This window comes from Notolepis coatsorum, assembly GCF_963971535.1.
Source record: "Notolepis coatsorum genome assembly, chromosome: 7".
Taxonomy (NCBI): domain Eukaryota; kingdom Metazoa; phylum Chordata; class Actinopteri; order Aulopiformes; family Paralepididae; genus Notolepis; species Notolepis coatsorum.
Window position 1 is genome coordinate 34,455,894 of NC_140171.1, and position 3,778 is coordinate 34,459,671.

A 3,778-nucleotide genomic window follows, 5' to 3' on the forward strand; every position below is an offset into this window, starting at 1 on the left:
ATCCCTTTACCTGTGTACAAACCAGAGTAATATTCGCTCTCCTATTGGACAGCAACCCCTAGGCGCCAACGACCAAGCCCCCAACGGCAAGTTCAAAGGCAACTCCGGGCATGTCGCAACATGCCCAGAGTCTGCGCAGTAATACGAGACAGAACTGAGGTTGGCACTAGATAATTCACCTTACGTATAAATACGGCGCAGGTGTAAACAGCAGTAGTTCAGTTCAGTTCAAACCTTGATGCCTTCACCACGAGTCAACGTGCAGTGAAGTTAGCAACCTTGCATCTAAATAGAGCATTGAGAACCGCGTGCGAGTGGAATACTAAAGTGTCAGAGTTTAACGCAGTAACGTTGAGTTCGACTTAATCTAATGTGAAGTAATAGTCGATCATTTATAGTGTATCGTGCGGCTACAGTTCTTCAGTGACCAGCATTACCACCGGTTCGTCGTGTATATAGCTAGTGCACTTATCCAGGCTGGGCGGCCTAAATTCGTGCCCCCACCCGAGGAGTCCTAGGCGAGAACCGTTGGATATGTACACCGGAGAACCTACACCGGCGACTGCAGAACCATTTCTGGTTGGATTATATTGCTTTGGGACCGTGACCGCTGGAGGAGAGAACCGTCGATCCCACTGTCGTTTGGGATTTACCCCCGTGAGGATCATCACTCGGGCCCGCCTCTAGGAAGAGGCTGGCTAGCTGTCGTCCATGCTGGCGAGCATACTTGGATTACAACTGCTGCTTTGTCTGCTGATCAAGGGAGTACATGCACTGGCTCCTGTATCTGGAGCCTCGTTATTCCTCGTTGACCCAGACTTTGTACCCGAACATTCCTCTACCCCTACCGGCCTTACACCCGGAGGGAACCCCCCAGTGTCTCCAGCTGGTACCAGTGTGCCCTATGTAATTGCTATACCACAGGTGGCGTCAGTTTAGACCCATCCTAGTATTCATACTACTCTCATTGACTTATGCTCTTGACTGACTTTACGTGTGTTCTTCGCCATACAAGCGCAAGCCTAATTCTCAATCTGTAACCTAACGTTGCTTAATAATAATAAATACCCTCCAAATAGAACTTTATGTGTCAATGCCGTATTCTTGTGTGGGTGTTCACCATATATATTCATGTACTGTATGGCCAGTAATTAAAGTACATAACTAGTAGTGGTTTAATATATCACAATCTTTAATACAGTCAGGGAATTGTACCCCTCAGTTACAATGAGCATGGCAGTTTTTTCTAGGCGAAAATTTTACATCATTTTGAATCATTGCCTATTAAAACCCCCTTCCCAACAGTTGGGCTTAATGAACATGGTACCAATGGAAAGATTAGCTTCTCTAGTTTACAGGGATACCAATACCTTTGTGTTCGCTCAAATATTGAGCGCGCTATGGACCAAGATATTTATTAATGGGCAGAACCTTGATTTTACATGGCAGCCATCTTGAAATCCATCATGATGATGTGGCCCCTACCCCAAAATGGTGATGGGGAACACGTGGAAAAAATTTGGTGCTTTTGTCCGGCGCGTCCACATTTTTTTGCTAAGCCACTAAGCACTACTCTGTTGGCAACTCTCCTACTCCCAACACCTCCATAGGGTTGATGACATCATTTTGATTTCTGAAATCCAGACTGAATAAAGTGGAAATATCTGAGCAGCATTGGGCTTTCCAATTGACCTCTCATGTGTGGTGTAATTTTTCTGCTCAAATAATAATATATTCAATCGGGTGTGGAAAGTGACATATTATACTGGGAAACCGTACTAGCCAGGTATGGAAAGTGACATGTTATACTGGGCAATTATGTTGACATGCTGTCACCCAGAAAACAATACAGTTACAGCGAGTGTATAAGAATGACTATTCTGAAAATAGGTTTCACTCCTCGGGTTACTTCACCTACAATGTAGATGGTTATGGAAATCGACAACAAAGTCCTGCTAAAATGGCTTCACATCTGTGTAATTTTGAGGTTTGGGAACATAGATATATATATAAAGACTAGATGGCGCAAGGCAGAGTCTCCCATGTAGTTCACCGGTGGCCATCGTGCTACAGTTAACTACTGCTTTAAGGTAAGTGATCTTGCAAACAAAAATACTCGCTGAAATCTTGATGAATTTACAAACGGTTTGGTTTATTACAAACGTTATTAATGTGGCTATGATTCGTGCTTGGAAGAATTTTTATAAATAAAAATAAAATTCATATGAAAGTCCATTATAAGTATGCAGTATGATAACTACATCTCTGATGTTTTTAACAAACCAAATGGTTGAAAATTGAGCAAGCTATGGTTATTTCAATAGCACATGCACTATAGACATTCATGTTATGAGTGGGCGTGCTACCCTGTAGCAAGATGGCCACCATGTGGCAACATCGGTCTCCATTGGCCAGCAGCGTGGGTGAGTCATCTATATATCCATGCCTGCAGCCGCTGAGACCTATAGTTTCAGGCATAGATATATAGACACGCCAGTCTCAGGACCCTCGTTTTTCGCTAGTTTTTATGAAATTATTTTTTGAAATTATTTCAAAATATTCAATTTGACAAATTAGTCTCTTTTTCAAGATGCACATCACAATCCAAGAAGGAATATCTTTGTCTGCATTGCCTGCTCCAAGTCGGGTAGACTCAGGAACAGCTTCTCTCCCTCAATGTCATCTCTCTGAACTCTGTGCCACGTTGACAGCCCCCCCCCCCACTATATGAGTCACATCTGTGTTTTCCTTTGAAACTAGTTAGTAAGTAGTTGGACAAAGTAGCATTTTGGCGGAATAAACCTTTAAAACTAGGTAGTTCAAGTTGGTCAAAGTCATTCACTTCGCTAGATGGCACTGTCGCGAAAACGACGGTCTTAAAAACGAGGTCTCCGCGGCGCGTTATTACCAAAGGTAGCCGCATTTCTGGCAGACGCTCTCTGATTGGCCGACGCCAGTTTCTACACTGGTTAAGCTTAGGCACTCTTCGAAGTTGGTTAAGGTTAGAGTTTGGCTTAGAGCATGGCGATAAGAACGCCAGGTAGTTTGCATGCTGTTTGACGTGGAAATGGGCGCACTGCGCACATGACCAGAAACGTCTGCCAGAAATGTGGCTAGGTTTGGTAATCACGCCGGGGCGGACCTAGCACATTTGGCGCCCTAGGCGAGATTCACCACTGCGCCGCCCCCCCCCCCCTCCCCCCAAAAGAAAAGATTTTTTTTTTTTTTTTTGTAATTTTTTTTTTATGGCTTTTGCCTCTTCATAGTTCTCTAACGTTAGTCTTTCTTTCCTCAACGCTCAATTCTATAAACACTTGACCGATACCCATCAATGCACAGCGCTCTAGCATGTTCTGACTGTGAACACCTAAAGCTGAGGCTCAGACCGACCGACCGTTTTAGATTTTTGGCTCATTTTCCCTTATGTTAGAATTTTTTTTATGTAAAAATAATGGTTGCAGATATAGAGGGGGCGCCAAAACTGCACAGAGAAAAAAAAATTAAATAAAAAAGATTTCTTTTTTTTTTTTTTTTTTTTTGCGCCCCCCTCTGGGTGGCGCTCTAGGCGACCGCCTATATCGCCTGTAGGAAGGTCCGCCCCTTCACGCGGTATATCTATATATATCTATGGTATATCTGCCTCCGCGGCGTGTGAATACTTGCATCCGGCGTTGCAGCCATAGATATATATAGAACACTAGATAGCTTAAGGCGGAGTCACCAGCGTCCCTGAACCGCCGCCATCTTGCCCCAGTCAGCCTTTCTGTTACGTTCTATG